Below are 15,780 nucleotides of genomic sequence, written 5' to 3' on the forward strand. Positions count from 1 at the left end.
TGCTGTAAACAATTTTGAAAAAATGTGTTTAGTATTCTGATTTTCTTTTTGCTATACTGTATACCTGCTGGTCTAAAATCAGTACAGTATTTATGCATCTATAGCGCATCACATTAACTTCCCACTGATCAGCTGGCAGCTGTTATGAAAAGCAGTAGAACAAAGTCATTTTCGAGTTCTGCATATTGATTAGATGACAGGCGGTCAGATAAACAGAAGTGTCACTGCTTGATTATTTTTAATTTGGTCATTCTGTAGAATTCAAGATAAAATGAGAGATGACTGCAATAATGACCTCAAAAGGTGTAATTTATTTTGGTTTATTAATTTGACTGGCAGAGGCAATTTAGATTTCAAGACCCTTCATATTGATAATGCTCTGATTGTGTAACAGCAGTGGATACAGTACATTTTCTGTCTCAAGTGTGCCATACCAATCACTGATGGCACCCTGTGCAAGATATATATCCAATTCATTTTTTTTGTTTTTATTGATTTGTAAAGCACTTTGAGATACTGTTGTATGAAATGCACGATATAAATAAACCTTCTTACTTTAATAACTAAATCTGTGTCCTCTGCAACATGGGCACTAGTATTGTTGAAAGCTGATAAAAAATGAAAATACAAAAAATGCATTAATCAAAAATAACTTCACTGCTGATAATGAAATTGAAAATGCCCTCAGTCATGCATTGGTTTTGCATGCAGATGCTGAAACAATAATACACTCTTTGACGTTATATTTATTTTTTGTATTTGGATAGGATATTTTGTAATGTGGAAGCACAGGTGTGTCTAAAAGTGTGTTGAGTGACAAGCTGATAGATGTGCTCCCATCCTTAATTATTTCCATCTTTCAGATGACTGTGCTATAACAAACACACTTAAAAACCAACTACACTTGTCTCCATGCTATTTTTAATTACACTGTTTTTTAATGTAATGAGGAAGGAAAAAAAAAAACATTTAGGTAAGAAAAGTTGTATAACAAGTAGAATGCAGAGGGCTCCCGAGTGGTGCATCCGGTAAAGGCACTCTGCGTGGAGTGCAGGATGCATCCTATATATTGGAGGTCACGGGTTCGAGTCCAGGCTATTCCACTGCCGACCGTGGATGAGAGATCCCAAGGGGCGGCACACAATTGGCTGAGTGTCACCCGGACGGGGAGGGCTTAGGTCAGCCAGGGTGTCCTCAGCTTACCCCTGTAGACTGGCTGGGTGCCTGTGGGCTTGCCTGTAAGGTGATTACTGCTTTACACTTGAACCAGTCAGTGGAACTAGAGACCTTCCATCCCCTTTGATTTGGAGGAGGATAGGAAACTGAATGCCCTCTGCCCAGTGAGGGCATTGAGAGGTTATGTGGATAGGACAAAAGTGCTGCGTCAGTCTGACCAGCTCCTCATTTTGCTATGGTAAAAGGACCCTGGGTCAAGCCTTCTCGAAGCAGCGAATGGCCCACTGGATTGTGGGCACAGTATTGACTGTGTGCAATACTGCCAGTCTACCCCCACCTGGGAGGGTGACTTCGCACTCTACCAGAGGTGTGGCTGCGTCATGGGCTCTTTTGAGGTGCCTCATTGACTGACATTGGTACTGCGGCTAGCAGAGCTACGCCACATACATTCACCAGGTTCTACCAACTTCATGTGGTAGATCTCTCTAAGCCTTCATTAGTCACAAGGGTCCTTGAGGTTGTACGCGCACACCACCAACACTAATTGGCGTAGTGAGGCGTCCCTCGTATGCTGTCCTACTGCGGTTGTCTTAGTGTAGTTTTAATACACACACACGCACAGTTGTTCCGCATTAACTAACCGAACTGAATTAACAACCAAACTCGCTACTTGTTCCAAACAGGATTAAAAAACGCGGTTGTCGCTGCCTTTTGCAAATTAACTCTGTGTGTACTTAAACTACATTAAGCGCAAAAGGTGAACTCACAACTGCATTTAGGCTGTGTGTGTAAGAGGCCTTAGTGATGACTATAATGGGGGGGGCAGGAGACTGCAAGGAAACTCATAATTAACATAAATCATTGATCAGAGGAGTAGCTCACTGGAGGACAGGAACGTCACTGAAGGAATGTAGAGTTGGAAAGGTCTTTAGGGATCAGTGCAGTCTGAGTGTAACATATATACAGTACGTGACTGAGTGTAGATTTCCTTTGTACATAAATTAGTACATGATTATTAGTGAGATATTGTGGCAGAGATAACTGGTGGATGACGTGACAGACCCGGGAGGAACAGACAGGCAGTACTGGGGTTGAAACTGAGGCGCTGCGGCCCTCTGTTTTATTAAATAAACAAAACAAAATAAAAGGTTTAACAAAACACTTTGTTGGCCACACAAACGAACAGATGTTAAACAATAACTGATTTATAAGCCAACACGTTTTAGCAATTGTTATTCTTTATTTTAAATCAATTTACCTCCTCACTCCACTACCGTTCTCCACTCTGAACACATCAACCTATGTAGGTAAATTGCAGGTCTTTTATAAATCTGGCCATAATTAAAGAGTTTAATAATGATGCGTGACTGTCAGCTAATGAAATACTCAGTAGCTGATCAGTCACGCATCCTCGTAAGGTTTCTTAAAATAATAAAACAATAACAAAAAATGACAGACAGCTTTTCTTCCGCCCTGTAAATAATATATTATAACACCGGCTTTTTGACGGTCATATATTTACAATAAATTATAATACACAATACACACGCACAGTAACAATAATAATATCATAATAATACGTGCACACACATTTATTCACAATGGCCTTGCACTCTGCCATAGATATAGATATACTGTGAGGGGCAATAATTGCACAATACATACTGACAACAGCACACTAAAAGAGATGATGCAGAAATCCATTTTTGGTTTTTTCAAGAAAAGAAAAATTGAGGAGATGTGCAGTGTAGTTGATGACAAGTCATTTTTACAAATAACCCCAATAGACACAGACTCCAGCAAACGGTGTCAACAACAAGTGCAGAATGTAGAAGGATGTGTGTGTCGCAGTAAGTTGTCAGAGAACCTTGGAGTTTGTACAAGAAAGTGTTCAACTGCTTACGGTAATATAGTAATTGGTGTAAGGAGACTTAATGAATTCCTTAGTTGCTGGTCGGAAGAGCAAGGAAAGTATTTTAAAGGTCATAAACAGGCAGAAAAGGTAATGGAAGGAATTCTTGAATCTCACATACAGAAACAGCATGCTGAACATGAAGAAACAACACGTCAAATCTTCAGAACAGCCTACATGATTGGTAAGCAGAACTGTCCATTCACAGACATGCCTGTTGTAGATTTGCAGGTTGCAAATGGAATTAAGATGGGAAGAGTACTATAGATACGGAAGACCTGTGCTGAAATTTGTGATTTTATTGGTGATACAATGAATAAATAAATTACAAAGCACATGATTGAGAAAATATTTTGATTGATGAATGTACTACTGTCAGCCATCTGATTGTTATAGGTGTGTGTGTGTGTGAGGGCAGTCTTTTGTGAGGAACCAGATCCTACTATGATATTTTAGGAGTTGATTGACTTAGATCAGATTTCAGCTGAAGTGATTAACCAAAAACTTGTAGATTGCCTCAATCAACACTTACTAAAGGAGTCCATAAAGAGAAACTAGATCTCTTTCACTGCAGATGGAACATCAGCAATGATGGGACGGCTCTCTGGAGTCTCAACACTGCTGAAGAAGGAAGACTATTATCCTAACCTTGTTATATGGTACTGCTGCAACCATAGACTTGAGCTTGTTGTAGGGGATGCTTTGAAAGAGGTGACAGGAACAAACAACTTTAAAGCTTTTATGGACAGTCTCTATGCTCTATATCATGCCTCACCTAAAATCAATCAAGAATTACAAAATTGTGCTGACAAAGTGACAGGTGTGTTCAAACCAGATGGGTAGCACCTAGCTGTCTCACTGTTACTGCTATTTGTAATCTCTGTCCTGCCCTAGAAGCTCTTTTTCATTAAGTGGCTGAAGATCCAAAACAAGAAAGTCAGGAAAAAGCAAAATACAGAGGTCTTATTCAAAGGCTAACCTGTATAGTATGTTTTACAAACTTGGCTCTAATGAGAGATGCTCTGGGTGAGCTAACTGGAGTATCTCTAAAACTGCAAGCAGACTATTACTGTCCCAGAAGCCCATATTTTAATTTGCTGTAATATTAGTAAGTTTGTGAGGCATTGAAAGAGAAGCCCAATTTACAAGAATAGCCAATGATTCTACAAAGAAGCTGGAATTTCGAAATGTACTCTTACATGCTTGACAAAAAGTTGATAAGGTACACTATGTTTTCAAAGCTTGGCAAATTCCAAAACAGCCTTGTCCCATGTACCAACCACTTCAGGTGCAATAGTTTCTGAATATCAGGAGCTGATTTCTGCGTGCAAGGCTGTGTATCCCCAGTACTGGCCATATGAATGTGATTTCCTGTATGGAGAAAGTGAGATAATCTCAAAGTGCATAAGACTTCGATTGTGGAAGGATTTCACAAATTCAAGAACAATTGAGGAAGAAGTGTTCCAGACCAAATGTTCCCTCTCATTAGAATTTTGAATTGCAATTTCTGTCACTTTTTCACTTCTTGATTGATTGATTTGCACTGTTTGCTATATTTTTGCTGTGAATATTTTTTTTTTTTTTGCTGTGGAAATATTGGCACTTGGTGTAGTGGGTACTTACTAATTGTATACTTATCTGTGGTTACCCATGTTAGCCCCACCTCTGAAATTAATATAAACCAATTGTTTTAGGAAGAATTGCTATGTTGGATAGATTTTGTATTTATAGTTTTAGTTGGGATTGTATTTTTATTGTGTAAATTGTTATTTTTATAATGATTACTTGGCTAGTGATTTATAATAAAAAGTGAAGCTTGCTCATCTGTGTTGTGGTCCTTGGATGTTCATCTGGGTGGTTGGGGTTGGTGTCATGGAATCCCAAAAGAACCTGTAGAGAGAGAGAGTGGAAAACGGGAGGCTTCCGTACATATAGTTAACAGTGTTACTTGGTTTGTTGTCAGCTCTCTACCAGTTTGGTATGTTAAAGCATGTGACAGTTTCAACTACAGAATGATGAACAATATTGTTGAACCAATTTAGAACTCAATCTGCTGTTTCTGCACCACAATGCCCCACCTTTGACACATTTTCAGCTAGAGAGCTATCTGATAAAAACATTTATTTTTCCCTAAGCAAAATTGGTCAGGCCTTGAATTACTCGGGATGGGGTTAATCCCTTTTAAGTTCCTCCATATAGTTTTATTTTAAACAGAAAGGAACCTGTTAAACATGTGAATTGTATAATGACATTTCCTGCCTTGTCTATGCAGTTTAAGTACCAGTCAATGATAATGAGAAAGCATCTCCTGACAATCTGAAAACTTTGCTGCAAATTTTATATAGGCTAATGATTTTGCTTATATTAAGGAAGATTTAATTAGTATTCCTTTTGTAAGTAAAGTAGTGACAACATTTAATTTGAGTATAGCTTGATCCATGTCTCAGCCTATACAGTTGACTCAAAATAAACTCCAGCTAAGATCAGCAAAAAAATTAGCCTTTGTAAAATGTGTAGTTATCCAATTCAGATTGTCAGATGCTTTCTCATGATTACTGATTAGTACCGCAAAACTACCTAGATTGAAAATAAATTAATAAGCAGGTAATGACATCATGCAATGAACATGTTTTTAACAGATTCCTTTCCGTTTTAACTGATACCTGTCAGCTTCCAGTATGTTAAAGGGGGGACTTGAAAATATCACTATTCAGAAAAACTCAAAGGGTTTGCCTACCTGGATTACCATTTACCATACTTAGGTACTTCAGAAGGAAATCTCTGTTTCTGTAATCAATCAGGGCAGCTTCTAAAGAAAACTTAGAAAGATGATTATCTGTGTAAAGGTGAGGAAGCGTATGGGGGATGCAGTCAAAAGCGAAGATATTTAACAAATTTCACCGCCTTTTAATAGTAATAGTTTAATAGTAGAAAATGGCTGAACATTTTTTCCTAGTATCTATTAATCATGGCACACTAATGATCCAGGCAGAAACTACAATAAGCTAAAAATATACACAACAAATACCATGTCATTAAATGGTAAGGAATAGATTTATATGAAGTAACCATTTAATAAATAGAAATATATAATGTTTTCATAGAGGCAGGGTCTGTTTTACAGATTGGAGACTGGAGGAAAGGATAGAGAAAGATGGAAACTGGAAATCAGAGAGAAGATGCAGTTTCTTAGGCAGAAAAGGGACTAGATTTGTAGCAGTAATCGGCAATAAAATATGTATTTTTTGTGAATTGAATCTCAGAATTTGATACTATTGAATTGCTAATATCTAAAGGAATAACTATACTTGTTGTGTAGAAATGAACATACAAAGTTTTTGAAAGTAAAAGATTTCATTCTGAATATCACCATGAGTCTCTGCAAATGCTCTGTATTTATTTTGAAAGGGATTAAAGTACCTGCTCATGAGAAGATGTAAGATATGTAAATATAATAATTTTAGACCTTCAATGTAACATCTAAACATGCATTCTCTGGTCTAGCGCTAACACTATTTACATGTTTATACTGGGAGAAACACTTAACCAAATCTGATTAAATTAGCTAAGGATTTTCTTTAGAATTTAGTTTCATAATCTGGCTGTCTGTCACATTTACATTTTATAGATTTACATTTATAGACCTTACCTCCTTATCCATCCGTGATGCGGGGAAAAAAACAAAAAAAAAACATATTAGAAATTACTAAGCATTAGAATCTTTTTTTTTTTTTTTATTGTGATGAAACTTGATCTGGAAATACTTTTGCATATTATGCTACTGCAGTTATCATGTAACTGGCTAGGAAGAAATGTCACTGACAGTTTCATTATCTACAGCTATGGCCAAGAGTTTTGCATCACCTAGAATTTTAGGACTGAGACATTAAATAAATAAATAAATAAATAAACACAGTTTAGATCTGTTGTTTAATATCATGTAATCAAAGAAACTACAAAAGTATATCGCAAAAGTGTACCATAAGCCATAAACCACAAATCAGTATGTAATTCAATATGTTAATGTAGCATTATACAGGTTTCATTCAACTTTCTGAAAACATTAGTTTATATTATAGGGTGGTGCAAAACTTTTGGCCATAGCTGTAATTACACATTTTTGTTTTTATAGATAAGCTGGAATCTTGCCCCTGATCTTCAGATAAGAGTATTATGAGATGCAGATAAAAAAGTAAAATGTATTTCTAATATTTTTAATAAAAAAGAAAACAAAACAAAAGCTGTGAACATCCATAAAATAACTAATATGTTCAAAACTGAAGCTTCTGGATTACAGTGGTAGAAAAGTCCTTCAACTAAACCTGAAATGCCCTCCATTACAGAACTAGCTGCATGATTCAAAACAAAATGCTCATTAAACACTGTTAGTGGTGTTTTGGAGTTGGCAGCACACAAATCTGTATTTCTCCTGCTGAGGTCAATGGATGAAAGAGACTGGCGAGTGATAATCGATTAGTGATAAACTGCTCGCTGGATCGTCTCTGCATGTGGTATAAACAGAGGTTACACAACAGCTCACAGCTGGATACAGAAAGTCATGGAGGAACATCACTCCTAATAATCCAAGAGCCACAGGTGTGTTAAAGCTGTAGTAGCCCACAATTATTTTCAATTGTCTACTAAAATGTAATTCTATGTATTTACAACATTTTCCCATAGTTCTTTATTCACCATAAAACAAACATTTGTGGCAATCTCATTCCAAATGTTTTAACTGGAGACAGGCACATGTCATTCCTTTTGAAGCCTTTTTTTTTTACCTGTTTGTTGTAGACAATTATGACTGTCGCCTGCAAGCAACACTATTTTTGATTCTTTAACATTATGTTTTGGTTATACTGAAAACATTGTACATGAATCTGCTTGGTGCTGATATTTTCAACAAGGCTTGCTGTATAATCTAAGGTTTCAAAAACGTGTAAACAATATTTTTAAAACCGAATGTGACACTAATCCTTTTAACACTTGTGAGGTAAATTATGCACTATTGAGTGTAGCAATTTTATTTTATGCTACATATCAGTAAATAAACGCATCATTATTATGGGTGAATGTGTGTGGCGAACAGCTGCCAACAGGTGCATTCATTCTTGGCCTCACTTTCTGGTTCCACTAAAAATATAAATCATGTTGCTGACCTGAGTCCCTTTTGCAGTTGCCTCCATTTCATGTGTATATTTTTTACTAAATCTGAAAGGTTTGAAATAACAGAATAGCAAAAAATGTTGTTTACCTTCATGAAGTCATCAAAAAAGGCATATGAACTTAAATATACTTGCACAATCAATCTACATACTGTTGGATTGATTCAAGTTTTCATGTAAAGCAGGGCTTCTCAAACTCAGTCCTGGGGACCCCCTGTGTCCGTTGGTTTTCATTCCAACCGAGCTCTCAATAACTTAACTAGACCCTTAATTTAACTGATAATAATTTGCTTAATTGGACCTTTTTACTTGTTTTCAGCTCTTGAACAGTTGCATATTTCAAGTTAGCTATAACATTTGATAAGTAACTTGAACTGCAATTGTCTAAGAGCTGAAACAAATAAAGATATCTAATTAAGCAAAATATTAGTTCATTTAAGAGTATAGTTAAGTAATTGAGAGCTCGGCTGGAATGAAAACCAGCAGACACAGGGGGTCCCCAGGATCGAGTTTGAGAAGCACTGAAGTAAAGAATGAGGGTATATAAATGTCAAAATTGAAATATTTACAATGGAAGCTATTGCACCTTTAATAGAACTACCACATGGTGTATTTGCAGAAATTAATTGTCAATTCCCACATTAACTATGTTTACAATGACTTTTAGAAAGCCAGAACAGAGAATTATCTTCCCACAATGCACTGTTAAATGAAGTGAAAAAAAGGGTGGTTCCTGGACTATGTGGCTCGGTAATCTCACCTGCAGTCTCCCTTAGAAACAGACCTGCACGAGGTTGGCTTTTGCAATAGAAAGAATTGCGATTTCATATGCTTAATGCACAGCCTAATGAAGGTACTTCATACCGAAACGCTGGTTAATAAAACAAAATGATTTTATTTTAAAGGGATTGCTTTTTGAGTGTGAGGTTTATTTTCTTTTCTTAAGACCCTTCCCTAACATAATCAAATGTTATTCATGTGCTCAATGCAGAGCAATACAAGTAACTAAAGGCTTTATTTATCCTTCTAAAGGAAAAAAGTTGAAAGTAAAATGTTTTATCACTTGTACAATATGTAACATAATCTACATAATAAAATGCCAATGTGAACTTGCTTACATAGAAAAAATATCACAACAGATAAAAATGAGTATTAGAGAAAATAAAAGCATGATACGGTGAAAAGATATTCATTGTGTGGTTGCCCTCTTCGTCACCCATATGTATTTATCCCGGGCCAAAACAGATTCTGTACAAAACCTGCTGGCAAACATTGCACAGATATCAAGTTGGCATGTTATCTAATAACACAAATTGAATAACTAACTGGGGTATTTCATGGTTAAAAATGGTATGGGACACTTATTTCTAAATATTTCTTCCGTCCCAAAACAGATTTTGATGGACTACAAGTACTTAAAATGAACAAGATTCAGAACTCTTAATCTGATACGTCATAACTCAGTAAGTGTTTCCTCTCTCATCCAGTCTTCAGTAACGAAGTTTGAACTCAAAACATGTCATATAGTACGGAAAAAAAAATCTAATTACCTCGTGAATACTTTGATTTAATATATATCGCATTCTAAAAACAATGACTTTTCAACCACATGGCGTTTAAACCACAAGTTCTTCATCAGATAAAGTTTAAGAATAAAAACTTTTCCTCACCTCCGTTTAATAATATTTTATCTATAGGAGCCACTGCGAGCTGATTGCCAGGATAGGAACTTTTTTTAAAGTTGCAATAAGTTTAGTCGAACTGGGCGATGTGCTGAAGTCAACTAATATTTAGTCTCTCTAGCTGTTCTGCATTTTATGCTATACAGCTGAGCTCTCATATAAAATACCTAATGTAAATATTCATTGTCCAAAAGCAGGACAAAAATAAGATTTTACTAAACTTTTAGGGACACCTAAAAAGAGAGCTGTACCGGGAAAATCAGGACAGCTGGTAACATTACTACCACCAGGATTTCCATTACATGAGAGTAGATGTTTAAACTTATATTGCTTATATTGGACTCAGATCTTGCCAAGATAAGCACCAACTAAGACATAGCTTCTTTTACTGTAAACTAATGTGATCCGTCTTCATTTCCTTCCATCTGATGATGTAGATATCCTTCTGTCTGGTGTTGATGGCTGAAGAGTAACGATGGCTCCAGGGATCAGCCTATTTCGCCTCGCCGGCGCATCAGTACACACAATGGCTGGAATGCTGGCTCCAGGGATCAGCCAGTGTGCGGCCTCCCTAGCGCATCAGCATGGCAACTGTCTGGTCTGAGCTGAGTAGGGTACTTCTCTGGGCTTTTCAAGTGGGCACCTTCCATCCTTGGTGTTTCACCAACTAGCCCTTAACAGGGCTCAGGGCTCAACAGTGATTCTGGCATCCCAGCATCACCCCCCCCCCCCCCCCCCCCCCCCTCCGCCCCCCACTCAGCTAAGCCCAGCTTACTTACCTTCCTTTACATTGACGTTGCTTTCTTTCTACCATGCTTGAAAGAGCATGGCACCGAGCATTTGCAATTTTGTTTTTCAACTTCAGAATTCACCACTACATGGCAATGTCTAGAAATTGGAATAATGGCAGGATGCACCATTTCTACATTAGTGATGAGGCAATACCAACAGTGTCTGAGAAGCCTAAGACACTGAAACAAGCATTGTAAGGGCTGAAGAGCGTAGACAGCAGCGCTTTACCAAGCAGAATTACTCTGATGTTTTCAGTTTGGTCTACTGCCAAGACTTCTGTAGCCACTCACTGTGTATGAGGTTTCCTTGACAACAGTAAAGAAGCTGGAAGCACTAATCAGTTCAAACATCAGAAAAGCAGAGTGGGACTGTATGGTAAAGGGATACTGCAGCTGCCAGTCTCAGCTCTAACCGAGGAGTTTAACTGCACCAAGGGTCGACTGGAAATTACATTGGTAGAGTCACACGATGAATGTGTCAGGGAGGCAGCATCTGTGTTGAAAACTGGAAGAAAGTGGACGGCAAAGGAAGCTGTGGAAGATTCAAAGGCTGCCCTTTGTATCTGTGATATCATGGGGCAAGTACAGCATGGAAGAGGAGGCCGTGGTCTCAGTTCAGCTCCTTCTACATGGCGTGTAGTAACCCCTCCTGCCCCCTCAAAAAAAAAAAAAAAAAGAAAAAAGGCAGAGCGCTGCTGCAGCACAACCTAAAGAAAACCTTCTTCAACAAAACATATTCTAACAAGACAGTAATCAATCAAGTAACAGTATCCAAACAGTCTAATAAATCAATTATGTAACTAGATTAATCAATTTGATTAACAACTCGATTTTGTTAATATTGAAACATATTAATATCTTCAAATTAGTCACATAACCTATTAATCATAGGCATCAACTCATAAGCGCAAGCAATTCTATGAACACACTTAAATTAATATTGCAAAAGCATGTTAATTCACACCTGCTCCTACTCTTTTGACAGCCTTCAACAAGAAAGTTGTTATGGAAATCCACGCCTTCAAAAGCACTCAGAATATATGCTGATATTCTGTAAAATGAGACTCCCTTTTCAAAGCGTGTTGAAACAACCAATCAACAGCAACAGTGCTTTGTGGCAGCTTGTTGAAATTCTCTTTTAAATTTATTTTCTGTGAACATTAGTTTATGGATAATCTTATTTGCTTTTAAACCAATTAAATTGTTACAAAAAAAAAAAACGACTATTCTACAGTCCATTCATTTTAATTCCGTACATGGTCTTGTTGTACTAGTGCTAAAATATACACTGCCTTTTTTGTTTACATATTTACCTGAAACCTTGCTTAATATAATTTTAGGAAATTACATGTCAGCACTGTACTTGCATCCAGAGCATGTCTGCCGATTGAAATAAAAATACGGCTAAAAACAAAACGGTATTCGGTTCTACAGAGACAGCCAGTAGCTTAAAAATAAATAAGCTAAATGCTCTGTGTCTATCAGTGTAGCTTGAAATTTGAATGTGCTGCCCCTGCTTGCTCTGCGGCACTCAGCCAATAGGCAGGTTGAAAAGAATTGTGGGATATGTGGGATCGAGTCATAGAAACAAAGGTATATTGCAAGGTTTTAAAACGACATTTCCCACTATTTTTTTCAACGTCCCTATTGGCTGAGCTCCGCAGAGCAAGCAGGGGTGGCAGAAATCTTTCTTGGTCTTCCACATGAGGAGCTAGTTGCAGTAGTTCCTGTTCTCCTGTGCTTGTCAATAATAGCCCCCACAGTACTTTTTAGTAAACCGAGTCTTTCTGCTAGTTTTCTAGTAGTTTCTCCTTTCTAGTTTTGTTGTATCACTGCCATTTTGAGATCGTTCCTGTACTCTTTAATTCTCACCATTCTTGTTGCTTTTTTGAATCACACATTTTCAATTAATTTTTCAGCACTTGATGATTATGTATTTATTCAATCTATAATTATCATCAGGTGTTGGTTTTCAATCATGACAATTGTCAATAATTAGCAACGAATGGGTTTCTGTTGATTACCCAAATACTTTTAAGTATGAGATTAGTTTTTGCATGTTATTTTTAATGTTGTGCTGAAAAGCTGAATTACTCTCTTTGTGGTTTTTAACATTTTTTTTTTAACTGGCCAAATACTTTTGTCTACGACTGTATACAAAAGAAATGCAACACTCAGGTCTCATGGATTTTATCAAATATTTTAAACATAGATATCAAACAAAATCACAAAAAAATGTGAACCAAAAATCCAGATCAAAGAATCTTGACAAGTTTTCAATATAAAACGTGACACACTGTCAAAATTAAAACATTACAAAGTTAGTATCACGTATGCCCTTCCTGAGCATTAACATAATCCTGGCAGCGCTGATGCATAGACCCGATCAGCCTCTGGATAGACCGTTGTGGGACGTTCTGCCACTCTTCCTGTGCAGCTGTTGTCCTCTGGTTGCTGTAGCTCTGGTTGGCTCCATGGTGACACTGCAGTGTTTAACTCAACTCAAATATGAAACACTGTGCGTTTTTATGAAATCACATCACTTCAGCTCAGTATTTTGTTATCCCAAGGAACAATACTACTCAAACAAGCGCAGTGGTGGTATCTGCTCACTATTTAAAATGTAAATAACCTTATGTGCCCAAAGAGCTGTTGATGTAAATGAGCTGTTACGTTTTCATTGTGCATCAGTATATATAATGTACATATCCATACTGGGTTACACGGGTAGACTACAACTACATTTACACGACATGCAAACAGTAACCGTATCATATAATATTACAATATAGGTATGAATATTTATGTGGTATAACAATTAGTATTAATATCTAAATTATTATCATTATTATTATTATTTATTATTATTATTTTTATTAATTATTATATTTTTATGTACTATTACACATTTTTGCTTATTTGCATTTTATTCATATAATTTATTTTGACTTTGTTATTGTCATTGTTTATTATGTGGCCACACATCCTGTTTTTTTCACACAGCTTTTTTTCCCTTACATTAGAATTGTAGTGATTCAAAATGGTTATTTTTTGCTAAAGTTCTGATGGTACCTTTGAATGTAATGTGCTAGGGCTAGGTCGGCCAGGATGTCGGATGTCGGCTCACAGTGCACCAGCGACCCCTGTGGTGTGGCCAGGCGCCTGCGGGCTTGCCTGTAAGCTGCCTAGGACTGCGTTGTCCTCTGATGCTGTAGCTCTGGTTGGCTGCATGGTGAGAATGCAGTGTGTAAAGAAGCGGGTGGCTGACGGCACCTGTTTCGGAGGACAGTGCGTGTTCTTCTTCACCCCTCACAAGTAAGCGCAGTGGTGGTAGCTGTGGGCTGAGCCTGAAAAAAAAGGACATTGTTAAATAGGGGAGAAAACAATGAAAATTATTAGCAACCTCTAAATTAAAAACAAAACAAAACAAAAAAAAAAAACATAATTGTTTTGTTTTCTGAAGTCAAAATGATTAAATACAATTCTGTCCGAGAAAATGTGGTTAATCTTTATTTTGTGAGTGTGACATTTTTATAAAATAGATTGCAAATATACAGCAGACATTGTCAGATAACAAATAAATGTGTGAACATATAACACACATCGCTATAACCCTATAAATATATTACGTAAACACGTTTTTGGGTACATTATTGTATCATCCCACTGCTAATGCTTTCTTCAGGGAGTATAAATGGTATGCATTATTACAATTTAAAGTTTATAAGTTTATGTGAAGATTCGGGTTGATTCATGTTCATAAGTGTGAAAGAGTTTCACAAAAGAAGCAAACATTAAATATCTGGCAATACAGGTATATTTTGTATGCATTTAAAAGGTAATAGACTGGTAATAGAGCTAACAATAGATCAGCACATAATTACCTTTATAGGTTTTACAGAAAAAAAGGTGTTTAACGTTAGCCTATTTCTTGTAGTGAATTTGGAATAAATATTAATAAAAATCACCCTATGAAGTGCCACAAAACATTTGGTTGCCTGTGCCTTTAAGACAAGTCAGGTATTTTGGAATGAGACCCGTTTGTGTTTTTGTTAAGGTATTTTCACACCTGAGTGTGTCGCGTCAAAGCATCAGCGTCTAATGTGTTTTGATGCCGTCAAGTTTGCTTTCACACCAAAGACGTTCATATAATTAGAACACAAAAACAGCAAACCTGTGATGCACAAGAAGTCGAGATGCACTATTATTAAATAATATAAAATAATTAATTCTCGTTCATGTGTATGATGGAGCACTGTCTCTTAAAATAAAAACCTAAACAACAACCATAGTTAAAACAAATAAATAAAATAACTCAGCGCAAATAATAAGAAAAAAAAAAGGAAATTATTATTATTATTATTATTATTATTATTATTATTATTATTATTATTATTATTATTATTAATAATAATAATAATAATAACAATAATTACCCTACTGCTTACTGTTTACGTTTCTCTACTTTTTCATTTCCAAATGCTGTTCTAAAAACTACATTTGCAGCCTGTATTTCCATGGTTTTATATTTCTTACTGTCTGCCAACTCTTTGTTTTTTGCTTCTTTTTTTTCTCGCAAACTGGTCCCACAAGCTTTTCCATCAGTTTTTAACTACATCTGAGTCACAATACATGCAACATAAGTAAAACGAGCAACAGTATAGTTATTTGTGGTTCACTATAGCACTTTATCCAGAACAGAACCATTAATGTGTTGCATATTCTTAATATGTAGGCTATGGTTGAAGTTCTTAATCATAAAAAATGAAACTTTATACAACTATTCAGTTTAAAGTTTGAAACACAGGGCTCTATACTCATGCCATTCTCACCAAATAAGTAGTAAGCATGTTGATGACACTTATGTATTTACTGTCTGTCCTAAAAAATGAAATAATGTAAAATATACATAAACATAAAGATTATATACATTATATTTATACACGTATTCATTTACTTCAGACAGAGGTATTTTTTAAACATGTCGGGTCTCATTTTGTATTGCTGTTAAAAATCCTTGAAAGAGTTTTCTTGTTTTCTTTACTGTAGCTATA

The sequence above is a fragment of the Polyodon spathula genome, chromosome 6, assembly GCF_017654505.1.
Source record: "Polyodon spathula isolate WHYD16114869_AA chromosome 6, ASM1765450v1, whole genome shotgun sequence".
In the NCBI taxonomy this organism is placed as follows: domain Eukaryota; kingdom Metazoa; phylum Chordata; class Actinopteri; order Acipenseriformes; family Polyodontidae; genus Polyodon; species Polyodon spathula.